At 38.0% G+C, this 18657-nt stretch overlaps 1 pseudogene; it reads right to left on the reverse strand.

The window, feature by feature from the left end:
• Positions 1-211: 211 nt before the first annotated feature.
• Positions 212-1066, reverse strand: LOC139080972 (ferritin heavy chain pseudogene; annotated as a pseudogene).
• Between the last annotated feature and the right edge of the window lie 17591 nt (positions 1067-18657).

Here is an 18657-nt window from a genome sequence, read left to right on the forward strand (position 1 = left end):
GGCCCCAGACACCCCCCTGCCCAGCATACCTCCCCACTTTGTTTATGAGGGGAAGATTAATTTTGTGTTTTCCAGGGTCCCATGGAATACCTTCTCCCTCCATCCATGGAGATCCCGAGCTGCATGTGGATGGGGCCAGGGTGGGTGGAGAGACCCTTGGATACCTGTTTCAAAACTTAAAAGGTGAGAGATTCCCACACACAAATCAAGGAGAGACCTTTATTTATTTAGGAACCAAATAACTTTATTGGAATAAAATTGAAAGAAAAAAACCTTAAGTGAACGTTTTGTAAGGGCAATATTGCAATATGCATGCTTAGTATGGTGACCAGGGGAAGTCACCCCGTGGCTCTGGGGAAAGCAGTCCAAACTAAGTTTACTGCCGTCCCCCAGGGTGAGCTTGTCGAAGAGGTACTCTGCCAGGCCGTCTGCTGGGTCCCCCACCCAGCAGGCTGGTGAGATGGTCCCCCAACTCCTTCATGGACTTGACTTCCTCGAGCAGGAGGTGACTCTCCAGGAAGTGGCACAGATGGGGATCCGCCTTGTCGGTGGCCAGCTGGTGCAGATCGAGCAGGCTCTGGTTGACGTTCATCTCCAGCTGGAGCGCACACTCCACGGCCTTCAGGCTGCTCTCCCAGTGGTCAGGGTCTGGCTTCTTGATGTCGCCAAGGTGGAGGCGGCCTCCGCGCTGGTTCTGCAGCCTTATCAGCCTCTTGGGCGGCTCTCCCTTCTGGCGTGACTGCTGCAGGAACAGCTGGAAGAAGTGCTTCAGGGCCACGTCGTCCCTGTCGAAGTAGTAGGCCATCGACATGTACACGTAGGAGGCGTACAGCTCCAGGCAGATCTGGCCGTTGATGGCGGCCTCGCAGTCGGGGTGGTAGTTCTGGAGCACCTGCGAGGGCTGCGCGGTCGCCATGGCTGGAGGCGCGAAGGCGAAGGCGACCTCAAGGTGTTCCCAGAGCGGGTGCTGAAGGCGCCGTTGGGTGAGCTCTGGCTCAGTGGCAGTTCTGGCTCGCGACCAAAATGGCGTCACACCAAGTTGGGAGCGTCCGTTATTTTACGGAGGTGGGGGAGATCCGTTTTACGTTACGTTACGTTACGTTGCGTCACGTCACGTCACATTGTGTCACGTTACGTTACGTTATATTACTTTACGGTGGGTGGGGTAGCTGGAGGGGTCAGCGTGGTGTTCTAGGTTGGATCAGGGCTTGGATGAATCCGGGAGACTGTGTGCTAAGTGTCTGCACTATATGATATTTTAAAACTTTATTCATGAATATAGATGCAAGCGTCTTAAGTTAATCATTTGCATGATTTCTTTGAGCAGCTTAATTGAATATTGTCCTAATGTGATTGTTTCATTAAATATAGTGCTTTTGGGGTCTCATTAGTTATGTTTAATATCGCACAGTTTTATTTGAATGTTAGATAAATCAGTGACTTCAACATCCAATCCTGACCACACTTCTGATAGCCTCCTCACTCGGTTCCTAGACTTAGTAACTCCAGTGACCTCCGCTTTTCTCTTGCTAGTCATGGTCTAGTTCACGCTGCTCTGACAGGAGAGCACCACCTCTAGAGCCTCAGTGAATCTTTCCACCTCTCCATCTTTCACTCTTTCTGAGCTTGTTCTTCACTCCCTTTATTCTCTCATCTCTTAATCTTTCAGCACAGTCCTAGAAGCACGTTCCTTCTGCCCTGTCTGGAGCCCGGTAGGACAGATTGGATGATCTCATCGCTGATATCCTGATATTTGCTCTCCCCCTTCACCTGGCTTGTCAATTACCTTGCTCTTGGCTAGGTACACACTTCCCTTTTTCTCTGGCAGAAAACAAAAGGTTTAGGTGCGTTCTTAGAGAAAGCACTTACCCACGGGGATGTATTCATTCCCTCCAACCTCATTTGTTCTTTCACTGACACTCAACAAGTCTCTTTGTAAGCCCAATTATGTTGTATGGATGAGCCACCGTGGTAGGGAATACCACTGATCTCAAATGGCCTTTCATTCATTCATTAATTCATTCAACAAATACTTATTGATTACCTGCTATGGCCCAGGCACTGGTCTAGGATTTGGGCATATATTAGTAACAAAGAGAAACAAGTCTCTGTTTCCTTAGTGTTTGTATTCTAGTGGAGAAGCAGACAAAAACAAAACAAAACAAAACAACTACCATTTTTCCCCCTTATTGTCTCAAGTAAGTAATAGTACAAGATATTACACATGTGCATGGAGAAAAAAGACGAAATATGTTCTTAGAATTCAAGGATATTATAGTGGGAGACAAAGATCAACCTAGGTATTTATAATTAATTTGTGCATTAATTCAACAACCATTTATATACTCCAAATATGTGTCAGACGCTGTGTTTGATTCTTGAGATGTGCAGAAGAATCAAATGTGGTCTGTTCTCAAGTTATAAGACAGAATGACAGAATATTATAAGTACTCTCAGGTAAAGTTAGGATAAAATGCCTAATTTCACATAAAGATTTAATCCCATAGCTTTGATTAATGCACCTTTTTTGGTCCTTGTTTCTCTCTTGGAAGCTTATCCTATTTTATGATCAGAGTTTATGAAGAAAGAAAAGGATCACATATCAAATGTCCTGATGTAAACTTATTTAAACAGTTCTAGAGACATTTAATTGCTGATTCTGTAAAGAAATAAAATAACAACAGTGTCTATTTCATAAGTTGATTTTAATGATAAAATCACACACTAGAGGTGGAAGAGAATTAACGTGCTGAGTTTCTGAGTGAGATAAAGTTGTATTCTGTATTTTCTTAACACCAGTGTTTAGTCTTAATGTAGTAGACTTTCAAAGTTTCCTTGGGAGATTTCAATTTAGACTTGATTGTAAGAATCTATTTAAGTAGGAGTCTTGATTTTGTAGAACATTTTCTCATTATTTCCCAAGATTATTTAATAATTAATTTCTACCTACAATTTTACACTCCAAATACTTGAAATAATAAAACTATTGAATGGTTATGTGTATACTAAGGAATGATAATGGTGTTTCTCAGATATTTCATCCCTCATCATTACCTCCTAGGGGAGAAAGTAATGGTAAAATATTTATTATAACTGAGAGAAACCCAAGGTTTAAAACTAACTTTTCTAAGGGAAATCAATAAGCAAGCATGAGCTGGGACCAGATTTCCATGAAAATATACATATATATAAGCAAAGCATTCCATTCAATTTTTCTTTCGTGAGAAATATAAAACTATATATAAACATAGAATGAGAAAACTTCAGAGTAGATCATGTTTTTTAAAAATATGAATATAGGACTATAAGATAAAGATTTCTTTGAAATGTTTGTGGTCAATGTTTGTATTATATCAGTGTTAGTCATGGTTCACCAGAATAACAGAACGAACAGGAAGTGAACCATATGTACATCTATCTATCTATCTATCTATCTATCTATCTATCTATCTATCTATCAATCTATGGAATTGGTTCATGTGATTATGAAAGCTGACAAGTCCCCAAATCTGTAAGGAGCAAACTTGAGACCCAGGAATGCCGATGGTGTGGGTCCAGCCCAAAAGGCCAGCAGGCTGGAGACCCAGGAAGTTCAAGTTGAAGGCAGGAAAAAACCAGTGTCCCAGCTTGAAGGCAGTCCAGCAGGAAGAGTTCCCTCTTACTCAGAGGAGGGTCAGCATTTTTGTTTTATTCAGGCCTTCAATTGATTGTGTGACGCTCACCCACATTCAGGAGAGAGCAGCCTGCTTTACTCAGTCTACTGTTTCAAATGTTAATCTCATGGAAAACCACCCTCACAGGCACACATGGAATAAGATTGTACTAAATATCTGGCTACCCCCTGGCCCAGTCAAGTTGACATATAAAATTAACCATCACAGTATTATTTATAATAAATTCAGGTCATCAAATAAAAAATCTAGTTATATAATCTATAAAAACTCTTTTGACTTTCAGTTCCCTTCATCATTTAAACCTGTTACAGAACTAACAGTTACACAACTGATATTAGGCAATAAGTTCTGACTCAGTGTCAGTGATTATCTCTCATTCATTCAGTATATTTCTACTGAACATCTATTATATGCCAGGTATTTTTTTATTCATCCTAACACAAAAACTTGTTCTATAAACTCACATTTGCATTTTTTTTGCAGCTGAGTGCTGTTCAATGTTCCATGTAATCCCATCTTTAAAAATTAGTGCATGCGCTAGGCTTGATGATGTATTCATAAGGAAGTGGACCATGAGTAGCAGCAGTTGGTGGCTTATCTCACTCTCCATATATGTATGTGTGTGTGTGTGTGTGTGTGTGTGCATGCATATGTATAAATTAATCATTTAATGAGGGGTCATGAAAAGTGATATATCAATCCAAAATCAATATTATCTACCAAGTCAAAATCAATATTATCTGTCTTTGAGCTGTTCACTCTACATTATCTCATTACAGATACCCTCTGAGTTAACTTTTATTGTTATCACCCATATTTTACAGACAAAGAAATTGTAAATTAGAGAGGATGTAACATGCTCAAGTACACATCTTGTAAAGCAGAGAGTGACACTCTGAACAGGATTCCTCTCTAGATAGTTTGGAAAATTTGGCTGGACCATGAGGTCCTTTAGTACAAAGACTGTTTAACTTGTTTGATGCTAAATTTCACATAGAAGGGGCTCAAAAATATGAATTAAAGTATTGAGTGGTCTATTAAAAGCTTTAGTCTCGTTATTGCTCCAAATTAAAGCAATGAATGGGAGACATGTTGAATGTGTATTTCAACTGTTTCCTTTAGAAGGAGAAAAAATCAAAGACACCCAATGGTGACAAATTACTATTATAATTTTACTTAAAATGCATAAACGTAAAGCCAGGTATAAAAATCTCTATGCTTAAGGGCATGCGTTTATAACTGTGAAACTAACAATTTATAAGTATATGCAGATACAACTATAAAACTAATAAAATTAAAATTAAGAAATTCCAATTAAGGATCAGATTACGCTTTTTGCCTTAAACACAATTACTTCTCGCTGAGAATAGATCTAGTTGCCAAGATGAAAGTTTTCTTTTGAGTGTGCCATGCTCAATGTACATTCTTCTTGACTGAAATGATTGACACGCTTTAGCTCATATGATGATTCATATGACGAGGGTTCATAGGGAAGAGGTTGTTGAAACTGCTTTCAGGTAGTGGAAGCCATCACTTAAATACTGTCTGTCCATGTTCTTTTTTATTAATTGGTGAAAAGTCAAGTGATAATTTATTCTGATGTTGTTTGTTGATTTCGTGAAGTATCATTAAATCTCAATACCTTTGATAAGTGAAGGTGGTCCTGAAGTGTTATTCTATCAACTATTTTTCATATTCCAGTCATCACTTTGAAAGGAAATTTTAGTCTTTGCAGCTGGTAAAATAAATCAATAGGACCGTAAGGATGGACATGGGACGATTGTCATTTTTACACCAGGACATGCCAATCTAGCAGCAATCACACTCAATGTAACTCAAAACCCACATGCAAATGTGGACACTGTATCTGTGTGGTTGTATTGAGCTATAAAGAGATCAAGATAATCCTGAAAATGCGTCCGGTAATTTTTCATTTAGATGTAAACACAAGAACGGATCCATGGAATTCACAGATACAGATAGAGAACATTGATTTAGAATGGCAGGGACATGCCAAATATTTAATCAATAACTATTTGGGACATAATGCATGTCCAGCTTTGTGCTGAATGATTGCAACAGACATTGACTTTAATCTCATGGGCCCAAGAGTCTGTTTAGGTTCCCTTTGTTCACTGACGGAATGCTTATATGACCAATGAAAAATTAGTTGCTAATGGGTTGATATTAGAATCTATATTAATATCTTTACTTTGAAATATTCATATGTATTCAATGATGTTTTGTTTGAGATCTTTACTTCTGTTGTCACAGATACAGAAATTGCTGGTTCTCACCCCTTTTCCTACATAACAACTATGTTTCTAGGGTAAGATATATTTGGTGGAATTATGTTAGTTAACCTAAAGATCCAGAATTCCTTGGTTGAAGCTGATATTTTGTTTCACTAAAATCAACTGTAAGTTTTTCCAGTCAAGTTAGGAAAAAAGTATAATCCTTGTAAAATGTTCCTGTGATTCTATACCTTGCTATAACGTTAACCCGGAGTGTTAATAGAATAAACGTATTTAATGTGATCATTATTCTTCATAATTTGACGTGAGTAATGTGCTCTCACTTTTTAATTTTCTAAACTTTTCTTCCACACTCTCAGTGGCTTATTTGCTGATAAGCCTCTTTCATAAAAATATGATAATTACCTCAACCAGCCAGTGTTAAAAAACACAGTTTCTCAAGTAGAAGGTTTGTAAAGTGTTTTCTGTGTATTATTCACACTTATTGCCTTCCCTCTGACGTTTTCATTCTCCAATTCTTGCTCACACATTAAAAATAAACAATGTCCTCTTGAGGTATTTTCTTGAAGGCTTTTGCCATTTTCTGAATGCATTCCTAATATTTAAGGTCACTTAAACATATTTAGAGAGTTTCAAATTTCTAGGAAATACTGACATTTTGTTGCTTTCTTCCCAAATGATTTTAAACCTCATTTATCGTAAAGTGAATCAATGGTTTGGGATATGTTCTTTACGTAGAAAGATTATTACCATTCACTTTTGCTAATGCAGATGGCACTCTTAAGTTCTGATTTCTTACACGACAAACAACCCATGAGGAAAGGCTCATTAATAATCTGTCAGAATGTCTGTAATTAACAAGACAGGAAACAATAAGTGTTGGAGAAGATGTGGAGAGAAGGGAACCCTTATACGCCGCTGGTGGGAGTGCAAAGTGGTCCAGCCACTATGGAAAACAGAATGGAGATTCTTCAAACAATTAAAAATAGATTTACCATATGATCCAGCTATTCCACTGCTGGTTAGTTATCCAAAGAACATGAAAACACGAAGGCATAAAGATACATGCACCTCCATGTTCATCGCAGTATTATTCACAATAGCCAAGACTTGCAAGCAACCAAGGTCTCCATCAAGGGACAAATGGATAAAGAAGATGTGGTATACGTACAGAATAGAATACTATGCAGCCATAAGAAACGATGAAATCCGGCTATTTCTGACAACGTGGATGGACCATGTAGGTACTGTGCAAAGTGAAATAAATCAGAGGAAGAAAGTCAAATACCATATGATCTCACTCATGAGTAGAAGATAAAAACAAAAAGCAAACAACCACACAGAAACAAAGATTGGATTGGTGGTTACGGGGAGGAAAAGGGGAGGAGGGAGGGCGAAAGGGGTGACTAGGCACATGTCTGTGGTGATGGATTGTAATTAGTCTTTGGGTGGTGAACATGATGTAATCTACACAGAAATCGAAATATATAATGATGTACATCTGAAATTTACATAATGTTATAAACCACTGTTACCGCAATAAAAAAAATAATAATCTGTCAAATGCTGTCGGCTGTATAACTCCATTCTCCATTAGTAATGTTATCCCTTAATTTTCTCCTGCTGGGAAAAGTGCTGATTCTTCTAAACAATTGGCAGTCATATGAATGTATCCAGTATATACATATACCTGAAGAGGGATTATGTGCAGATACCTAACCTAGCATTCCTCTACAGGACATGAATTGAAGATGTGTTGTGGAGTGACTGGTGGATTTGATGAGGCCAAAAGCATCCCATTAGAAAGGGGAGAAGGCAGAAGAAACTGGAAATTGAGGGGAAGAGAACTACTGGAAAGAATTCTTGAAGGAGATACTCCTCACTTTGATTGTCTATGTGCTCCAGTCGCTGGCTTGGGGAGAGCTGTGCGGAGAGCAACTTCTGGTGGCAGGGAATATTATTTTCTAGTACATGCAGCTATTGAAACATTGCTTATCATTCCTCAGATCTTAACTGTCAAGGACTAAAAACAGTAATGGTACTGGAATTGTCAGTTTTGTGTTCAAAATAGTCTATTTACAATTGCTTTCCTATTTCACTAGATCTCTATCAATTATCAATGCTTTTATTCCCTCCTGCATCATCACTTTGGTCCTTAATCAAATGTATTCCTTAATTATGCTGCAGGGAAATCAATTTTCTCTATGTGTCCTTTCCCCCTTAATTCTTTTTTCTTTTCCACATTAATAATCCCTAATATTTAGAAAAAAGATAATAGTTTATGAATGAATCAAGGTGCTCAACTCCCAAAATTATGAAAATCAACTCCTACATCATTATAGATTGATAAATATATTGATCACATTAATGTAGGTATTTCAGTTAATCAGTTTGTGTATAGAGATTGCAGCTACAAGATGAAAAAACATATTCAGTTTAATCAGTTGTTATAAATGTAGGAGGGGGAAATGGAAATAGGAATAATAAGATTCTGTGCAGAGCCAAGAGCTGCTTTTCTTTCTCCCAGAGACACTGTTTTATAAACCATGGTGATTTTCCTAGCCACGCTATTAAATATATTTGGTTGGGTTACATTCTGAATTAAAGCAGGTCATTGGAGTAAGTGTCTGTATGGGACACCTGGTTTTATAAAACTACTTCATAGCTGGATGATGTAGAGCATCCTCAGATTATCCTGTTGCAAAGGAGAGCTGTTGGGTCAAATGAACACAAGAAAACAGGTAATATAATATTGGAACTTTTTTTTATAAAATAACATCTTAATTCACACTTTGTGATAGCTTCAATAGCATCTTAGAAAACCATGCAGTGTACATGTGTATTGAATGCATGCATTTGTATGTACATATCAGGCTTTGATAGCTAATGTTAATGTTAGCTAAAATTTGGACCTTAATTTGGATTGTGGTAATAATATAGTATAGTAGTAAAGGAGTACATATTTTAAATTATTTAAAGAGTACACATCTTACTTTAAGTCTATTGAATACAGATCCACTAAACACTGGTACTGGTATTCTGTACTGTATTGTGAAAAATATGATAGTTCACAAAGCTAAATATATTTTTATTTAAGGCAATGAAGGAAAAACTGTAAATGTGCAATGTCTGGTAGATTTGAGTGAGTTTTAGAAGTTACTACTTCCCCCTGGATGCTAGAAAGAGAGTCTGGTTGGGAGAGTGAAATCAACAAGATAGTTGAATAGGAGGTTCCCAGCATTAGTCTTCCTCACAGAAAGACCACCTAGCAACTATCCACAGACAAGAATGCCTTTGGAAAAATCTCAGAACCTGGGAGTGAGGCTGGAGACCCACCTTGGACCACAAAAACTGAGAAAAACAACATCAGAAGTATAAGAAGAGCAGTTTCACTTTGACCACAGAGCCCCTCCTCCAGGCCGGCAGAAAGTCACACCAAGAGGGTTCTCCAGTGGGGAAGTAGACCTCAATGTGAACATCCAGGTTCCCCAGCATTCTGGGAAGCTTCTTGCAAGGCCCACTTCTATCCTGTCTCATGGGGAACACTGGAAGAATCAGGAGGGCTAGACCACCTGGGATCAGGTAGAAATCAAGAAGGAGGGTGGGGCTCACAGCAACCAGCAGGTGGATCTTGGTGGACTGTGTACCAGATGGCAGTGGTGCCCTATCAGAGAGCACAGCCAACAGTTCTGCCCACCTGTGGAGTGGAGCCAGTGGTCTCATCTAGCCAGGGAGCACATTGGCAGGTCTACCCAGATTGGATCCTAAGCAAGCAGTCCAGCCCAGCCATGGAGCCCATCCTGTAGCCCTACACAGGCAGAGTGGTGAGCCAGCAGGGCATCCAACTGCAGAACATAGCTTCTGGGCTTGCCCAACCAGGAAGCCCAAACAGTGACCCTGGCAAGTCTTGGAACCCAACCTACCTCCACGTGGCTGTGGAGCCCAGCATATAGCCCTGCTGGATAGCCGAGCACAGCCTGCAGCCTTGCCCAGGCAAGAAGCCCAGACAGCAAAACCACCCAAATGTAGAGCACAGCCAGTGGCTTGCCCAATTTCAAAGCCCAGCATGCTGCCCTGCCTAAATTCAGAGTCCAGCCAGCAGCACCACCCAACTGAGGAACACAGCCAGTGACCTTGCTTGACTAGAGGAAATTGCAGAGCCCAGTCACTGGCCCCACCTGGCCATGGAGACCTGATGACAGGTCCAACTGACTATGGAGCCCAGCCAGCGGGCCCTTTGGACCTCAGAGCATGGGCAGTGACCTCATCCAAACAAAGACCCCGACAGTAAGCACCCCTTGCCCATGGATGGTACCAGTTGGCCTGTTCAGAACTTCAGGCTGAGATGACTGGTGATGGTCCTTCCTTGCCAAATGAAACTTATAAATCCTGGGAGAAGAGAACACTTGCTCAAATGTGCAGATGCCAGTGTAAGGATATGAGGATCATGAAGAATCAAAAACATTACGTCAACAAAGGAAACTAATAAAGGTCCAATAACTGATCCTAAAGAAATGTAGATCTGTGAACTGTCTGGACAAAGGATTCAGAATAACCCCAAATAGGGCTACACCAAGACACAATATAATTAAACTGTCAAAAGTCAGAGAAAGAGAATTTTGAAAACGCCAAGAGAAAAGAGATTCGTCACATGAAAAAGTGCCTCCCCTATAATCTTCTGTGAATAGATTTCTCAGCAGAAACCCTGCAGTCCAGGAGAGAGTGGGATGATACATTCAAAATATTGGGGGAAAAAGCTGCCAACCACAAATACTATACCTGGCAAAGCTGTCCTATAGAAATTAGGAAGGAGATAAAGAATTTCCCAAAGAAACAAAAGCTGGAAGAGTTCGTCATCACTAGATCTGCCTTACAAGAAATGCTAAAGAGAGTTCTTCAAGATGAAGTGAAAAGATTCTAATTACATAAAAACATGAATATACAAAGCTCACCAGTAAAAGTAAACGTATAGTCAAAGTTAGATCTCTAATATTGTAATGGTGGTATGTAAATCACTTTCAACTCTAATATAAAAAATAGAAGACAAATACTAAAATAACTATAATTACAATAATTTGTTATTAGATGCATAATATAAAAAAGATGTAAATTCTAACATCAATAACTGAAAATGTGAGGGGGAGAGAAGTAAAAGTCTAGGGTTTTGGTATGCTATCAAAGTTAAGTTGTTACCAGCTTAAAGTAGGATGTTATAATTATAAGACCTTTTATGTAAGCTTCATGGTAACCATAAAATCAAAACCTTTAGAGGATATAAAAAAGATTAGGAGAAAGGAATCAAAGCGTACCACCACAAAAAGTCATCAAATCACAAAGGCAGACAAAAGATGGCAGGTGCTGGCAAGGATTGGAGAAAAGAGAACCCTTGTGCACTGTTGATGGGAATGTAAATTGGTACAGCCGTTATGGAAAAGAGAACGGAGGTTCCAAAAAATTTAAAAATAGAACTACCATATGATTCAGCACTTGTACTTCTTTTAAAGATTTTATTTTTCCTTTTTCTCCCCAAAGCCCCCCGGCGCATAGTTGTGTATTTTTAGTTGTGGGTCCTTCCAGTTGTGTCATGTGGGATGCCGCCTCAGCATGGGTTGATGAGCAGTGCCATGTCCACACCCAGGATTCGAACTGGTGAAACCCTGGGCCGCTGAAGCAGAGTGCACGAACTTAACCACTCGGCTGTGGGGCCAGCCCCTCTACTTCTGCTATATATCTATCTGAAGGAAATGATAGCCAATAGCTCACCGTATGTGCACTCCCATGTTCAATGCATTATTTACGGTAGCCAAGACATGGAGACAACCTAAGTTTCTGTCAATGCATGAATGGATAAATAAATTGTGGTATAAGTATACAATGGAATATTATAGACCCATAAAAAAGAAGGAAATCCTGCCATTTGCGACACCGTGAATAAACCTTGAGGGCATTCTGCTGAATGAGGTAGAGAAAGACAAATGCTGTACAATCTCACTTATGTGTGGAATCTAAAAAAGTCAAACTCATACAAACAGAATAGAATAACTGTGGTGGTCAGTGGCTGGGGGTGGGGAGAAATGGGGAGATGTTGCTCAAGGGTGCAAATTTTCAGTTATAAGATGAATAACTTCTGGGAGCCTGATGTATAGCACGGTGACTATGGTTAACAATGCTGTATTATGTACTTGAAATTTGCTAAGACAATAGATCTTAAATGTTCTCACCACACACACACAAAAGTAACTATGTGAGGTGATGGATGTGTTAACTAACTTTATTGTACTAATCATTTTACAATATATATGTATATCGATCTATCACATTGTACACCTTAAATTTATACAATTTTGTTTCTTAATTGTACCTCAATAAAGCTGAGAAAAGTGGATTTTTGAATGTAAAGTTGAATTTCGTTTTGTGATCATTGATGTTACGATTATCATTTGCATTGCATCTCTTGTCATATTTACACATTTAGAAATAAATTGTGAAAATTATACAATACAGAAAACAAAGTCTGGTTGATAAGGTATAATTAGAATTACATGTAGCTGTCAACTGTTCTCATGAAAAAGGATTAGAGATTAAGGTCACAAAATGTTTTTTTAAAGCAAATATTTAAGTAATTTGCAAGCTAGAATCCACAAGTACTAAACCTAAATTATGAATTTAGGGACCAATAAATAATTCTTTTAAAATATTTTCATCCGGTGTTTAGGCAGTTGCTCCGATCCTTACCCCACTCTGCCAGGTGCCTACAATAATATTTACTCTACCTTTCTCATATCAAATTTGTTAATTATATGAGAATTGAGCCTGTTTCTGCAAGTGTTTATTGAGAAATGAAACCTAACACTGCTGCCTTTGCTGTAGGTATTGTGTCGTCATAAGGAACTCTTCAACTGCCATATGTATATGGAGACTAGCTCCTAAAAGCTAATAGAAATGTGACTATTTTCATTGTATTAAATAATCTAATCCTTTATTTTCTCTGGTTAAGAATTTATTTTAGGGTTGAAAAAAGTCATTTTGCATTGTGCCTCTCTAATGCTATAGAATGGATATGTTTCTGCATACGTTTGGATCACAAATGCCCTTAACAGGGGTGATGTGTATCCTGTATTTTGATGGCACTCAATAATTGCCAAATAGTGTATAATTTATGATAGTCACACCATGTTCTTATTCTCCCCGCTACTCACCCCTGTCAGGAGAGAATGTGAAATTGGGAAAGTAAATGGTCACCTTTTAGATTACAATGACACGAAACTGTGATTAAGTTTTGTAACTCCAGGGCCAATGCCCAAGAGTATGTATAATTGAATATTAGCAAAGGACATATTTCTGATATCATTTATTTTGTGATGTTCATCAAGGCACACTTCAGTCAGTTCCCATTGAGCTCAAAACTTTTGTTACATAGAAAAGTAGTGTTCTTTTCCATGGTGCTTGGGAGCAATTTTCTTTCTTAATATTTTCTACATGTCCCTAGTCTAATTTTAAGATATGACTGAATGGGGGGAGGTTATTGATAGAATATTCCAATTCAATCCAGTAGTTCCTTGGTCATACACGTTGGGTCTAAACATTATGATTATAGAAATTAATCAAACTTTGCCTGAGGTTTCCTTAAGTTTCCGCTGTACACTTTGGAAATTTAAAGCAAAGAGGTATTGTACATTTAGCACAACATCCCTCTGGTGAAGAGTAAAGAGAGAAAATTGACAACCAAAACTTTTACAAACACATTTACCAAATATAAAATCTTAAATTTTAAAACACATTTACCAAATATAAAATCTTAAAAACCTTTGTCAAATATGTGATGGGGAAGACAGTTGATAACATGTCCCTAAATCTAAATTATAGGCAATATGTCATGCTTTTTTCGAAATCGCTGATGATTTAATTGGATACCTAAATAAATAGATAAATTGATATAGACCTATAAAGAATAATAACATGCAATGTTAATACAGTAATATCTAGATCATAATAATACACAATAATAACATATAATAATAATGTAATAATATAACCATTACTACTAATACATAATAATGATATACTATTAACATTTTTAAAGTTTTCAATATTAAAAGACTATCACAGCCTTTTTAGAGTTCTAGATTAGGAGTTTGTAAAGGTGTTAAAGAGTAAATATTCTAGGCTTTGTAGGCCACATGATCTCTGTTCAGTTACTCAACTCTGCCATTGTAGTATAAAAGCAGCCACAGACAATATGTAAGGAAATGAGAATGGTTGTGTTCCAATAAAATTTTGTTTATGGATGTTGAAATTCTAATTTCATAAAATTTTTACATGTCACGCAATACTACTGTTTAACATTTTCCCAGTCATTTAAAAATGCAAAAGCCATTCTTAGCTTGTGGGCTATACAAAAACAGACGGTGGATCAGATTTGGCTTGTAAGCCATTATTTGCTGACCTCTGTCCTAGATGACATACATACTCTTAAAATTTATAAAAATGAATTACTACCAAGTACATAAAAATTTACAATTGAAATTGACTGATGAACACAGTAAGGAATAACGCATTACATGGAGCATGATCATGCAGCATTCATTTACTGCACACCGTTTCAAATACTTATCTGGCTCTCAGTTTATATTTGACTCTGTCCATATTGGTTGCCAGTGGAGAATTTCTTCCCAAATTGAAAATTTGTTAAACATGATTTAAGGTCTACAATATCACGAAAATATAGTCTCACCCAATGGCGATTTCTATAGAATAAGACACAGTTACAAATAAATATTGAAGTTGCTGTAATAAATTTATTAGCCAAGGAAGAATGATGTGTAATTATCTTAAACAAATTACTGTTATAATTAGTTGACATTCTTAATTATTGACTTTACAATTTTGAATTTTGTAATATTTTATGCTCCATAGTTTGATTTGTGAATTTTGTAAAGAATGACTTTTAATTTGTTGTAGATGTTATGTGAGAAATAAACAATATATGACTTAAAAAAATTAACTCAAAATGGATCACAGTCCTAGCTGTAAAGTACAAAACTATAAAACCTTAGAAGAAAACATAAGAGACAACTTAGATGACCTTGGGTGTGGCAATGACTTTTTAGATACAAACCAAAGGCACAATCCATGAAAGAAATCATTGATAAACTGCACTTCATTAAAATTAAAAACTTCTCCTCTGCAAAAGACATTTCCAGAGAATGAGAAGACAAGCCACGGACTGGGAAAAATTTTGTTTGTTTGTTTGCAAAAGATACATCTGATAAAGAACTGTTATCCAAAATATGCAAAGAATTCTTAAAACTCAACAATAAGAAAACAAGCAACCGAATTAAAAAATGAGCCAAAGACCTTAACAGACACTTCGCCAAAGAAGATATACAGGTGGCAAATAAGCATATGAAAACATGCTCCACATCATATGTCATCAAGGAAAGGCAAACTAAAACAATGAGATACCGCTACACACCTAAGAATGGCCAAAATCCAGAACACTGAAAACACCAAATGCTGACAAGGATTTGGAGCAATAGGAACTCTCATTTATTGCTGGTAGGAATGCAAAAATGGTACAACCACGTTTTGAAAGACAGTTTGGCAGTTTCTTACAAAACTAACTATGCTCTTCCCAATGTGAGTTAGCAATTGTGCTCCTCAGTATTTACTCAAAGGAGTTGAAATCATAAACAAAAACTTGCATATGGATGTTTATAGCAGCTTTATTCATAATTGCCAAAACTTGGAAGCAATCAAGATGTCCTTCAGTAGGTGAATGGATAAATAAACGGTGGTACCTCCAGACAATGGAATATTATTCAGCACTAAAAAGAATAGAACTATCAAGCCGTGAAAAGACAGGTAGGAACCCTAAATGCATGTTATATGTGAAAGAAACCAATCTGAAAAGGCTAGATACTGTATGATTTCAATTATATGACATTCTGGAAAAGGAAAAAGTATGGAGAGAGTAGAAAGATCAGTGGTTGCCAGGGGTTAAGGAGGGATAGAGGGATAAATGGATGAATAGGTGGAACACGGAGAATTTTTATGGCAATGAAACTATTCTGTATGATACTATAATGGTGGGTACATGTCATTATGCGTTTGTCCAAACGCATAGAATGTACAACACCAAGAGTGAGACCTAATGTAAATTATGGACTTTGGGTGATAATGATGTGCCAATGTGTTTTCATCAGTTGTAACAAATGTACTAAATGTATCACTCTTTTGGGGGTTGTTGATAATGGAGAAAGCTATGCATGTGTGTGTGCAGAGAGTATATGTGAAATCTATGTACATTCCTCTTAATTTTGCTGTGAAACTGAAACTGCTGTAAAAAAAAAATTGTGTTTAAAAAAATAAGGAAGAAACCAAGACTTGACTTGATGATTTGGGATATTCTTAACCTCTTCACAATGCAAAAGATGCTAAAATTAGGAGATTTACTGTTAGAAAAGCATGCTGTGGAGAGAAAGCCGAGATTGTTCCTGGGCAACCTTTTGCTAGTTCTGAAATTAGATATACAATTCATGGATCCTTCAATCATAGAAGCAGAAGCTAGGAATAGAGATGTGATTTTCCAGGAGGGATCTGTGAATGACCCTCCTGTCTAGTTGAATATATCCCTATGACATACCTCAGAGACCCACAATATTTTTGAGAATGTTATACCAGAAGAAATACTACCATCTTGGACTGAAAGAGACAGAGAGAGGATGAAACAAAGGAATGCCATCAGGCTTCCAAAATTCTACAGCAGGAAACAGTCTAATACAACTACTCAGATACAAATATATCCTACCTTTCAAGAAAAAATGAAGAATAACTCCTATGGCAGAACCTTGGGTTCAGAGCCTGGAGCCATGAGCCCAGAGGGTGAAATCTCAAGCCACAAAGAATTGCTCCTGGACCTGGAAACCTAGTGGAATTTTTCCTACTGGGTATCAAAGTCACTTCGGACCGGTGCCCTTTTTGTTCTTTCTATTTTCTCCCTTTTGGAGTGAGAATGGCTAGAACTCTTATAATATGCCTGTACATTATTTTTTGGGAAAAGATAGCTTGTTTTCTAGTTTTACAGGTCCAGAGATGGACAAGAATTTTGTCCTAAGATTGACCATACTCAGAGTCTCACTCACACCTGATTTAGATGACTTTGATGATTAGATCTGGGACTTTTGAGCTGATGATACTTACGTGAGATTTTGGACTTGAATTGATGCTTTAAAGGGTTGAGACTTTGGTGAATGTTGGGATGGATGAATGTATTTTTTATGTGGGATGGATGTGAATATTTTGGGGTCAGAGGGAAGACTGAAGTAAGCTGAAAAATGTACCCCCCCCCCCAAAGATATCCACAGGTAAATCCCTGAAACCTGTGAATGTTATCTGGCAAAAATCAGAGTTTCTTCAGATGTGATTAATTTTAGGATCTTGAGATTGGGACATTATGCTGGATTATCCAGGTGGGCCCTAATGCAATTACATGCGTCCATGTAAGAGGGAGGCAGAGGGAGATTTCACACTCAGAGGAGAATGTGATATGAAGACTGAACAAAGTGAAATTTGAAGATGCTGGCTCTAAAGATTGGAGGAATGTAGCCCCAAGCCAAGGAATGCTGGCCGCCACAAACGCTAGAAGAGGAAAGGAAGATTCTCCTCTGGATCCTTCAGAGGGAATATGGCCCTGCTGACATCTTGATTTTGGACCAGTGAAAATATTTTGGTACTTCTGGCCTCCAGACCTCTGAGAGAATATGTGTTGTTTTGAGCAATCAATTCATGGTAATTTTTACAGGAAACTAATTACAAGTGGAAACAACCCAAATGCCCATCAACTGATGAATGGATGTAGAAAATGTGATATATCCATCTAATGAAATGTTAGTCAGCAATAAGAGGAATAAAGTACTGATGCATTCTGTGACATGAATGGACCTTGAAAGCATCATGCTAAGTGAAAGAATCCAGTCAAAAAGGACCACATATTGTGTGGTTTCATACCTATGAAATATCCAGAATAGACAAATCTATAATACACAGAAAGTAGATTAGCAACTGCCTAGGCTTGGGCAGGTGGGGAGACTGGAAAATGATAGCTAAGTGGAGCAGGGTTTATTTTGGGGGCAATGAAAATATTCCAGAATTTATTGTGGTGATGGATGCAGAACTCTATGAGTGTGCTAAAAGCTATTGAATTATAAATTCAAAGGGTAAATTGTATCGTGTGTGAATTATATTGCAACATTTATTTTTTTTAAAAAAAGAAGACTCTAAAGGGTGCTGAGAAAAAAGCAGACCAACTAGAGACCTTGGAATCTGAGGAATGACATAGTAGCGAGTGGGCCTCATCCAATCAGTTAAAGGCCCGAATAGAATAAAAGAATGACCTCCGCTGAGCAAGAGGGAATTCTGCCAGCAGACAGCCTTCAGACTTGAACTGCAGCATCAGCTCTTTCCTGGGTCCCCAACCTGATGGCGCTTGGACTTGCCACCCTCTATGATCACATGAACCAATTTCTTAAAATAACTCTCTCTCTCTCTATATATATAAACATCCTATTGATTCGGTTTCTTTGGAGAACTGTAACTAATACATAGAAGGTCAGGACTTTCACCATAGCCCTGTGGTAACTAGACCACCCTCACTTTGGTATCAGTGGAGAACACACGGGGAATGGGAACTCCAGTCCCCACCCAGTAGCAATAAGGAGCCCAGCCCT

Source organism: Equus przewalskii, chromosome X (assembly GCF_037783145.1).
Source record: "Equus przewalskii isolate Varuska chromosome X, EquPr2, whole genome shotgun sequence".
In the NCBI taxonomy this organism is placed as follows: Eukaryota; Metazoa; Chordata; class Mammalia; order Perissodactyla; family Equidae; genus Equus; species Equus przewalskii.